Source organism: Conger conger, chromosome 14 (genome assembly GCF_963514075.1).
Source record: "Conger conger chromosome 14, fConCon1.1, whole genome shotgun sequence".
Classification (NCBI taxonomy): domain Eukaryota; kingdom Metazoa; phylum Chordata; class Actinopteri; order Anguilliformes; family Congridae; genus Conger; species Conger conger.
The window spans coordinates 5,562,824-5,563,110 of NC_083773.1; positions in this window are offsets into that span (position 1 = coordinate 5,562,824).

Consider the following 287-nt stretch of genomic DNA (forward strand, 5'->3'; position numbering starts at 1 on the left):
CTTCTGTGAGCATGTGTTTTATTCCCATCCATCCATCCATTATCTGAACCCTCTTATTCTGAACAGGGTCGCAGGGGGGCTGGAGCCTATCCCAGCATACATTGGGCGAAAGGCAGGAATACACCCTGGACAGGTCGCCAGTCCATCGCAGGGCACACACACCATTCACTCACACACTCGTACACTCGTACACTCATACCTACCGGCAATTTAGACTCTCCAATCAGCCTAACATGCATGTCTTTGGACTGTGGGAGGAAACCGGAGTACCCGGAGGAAACCCACGC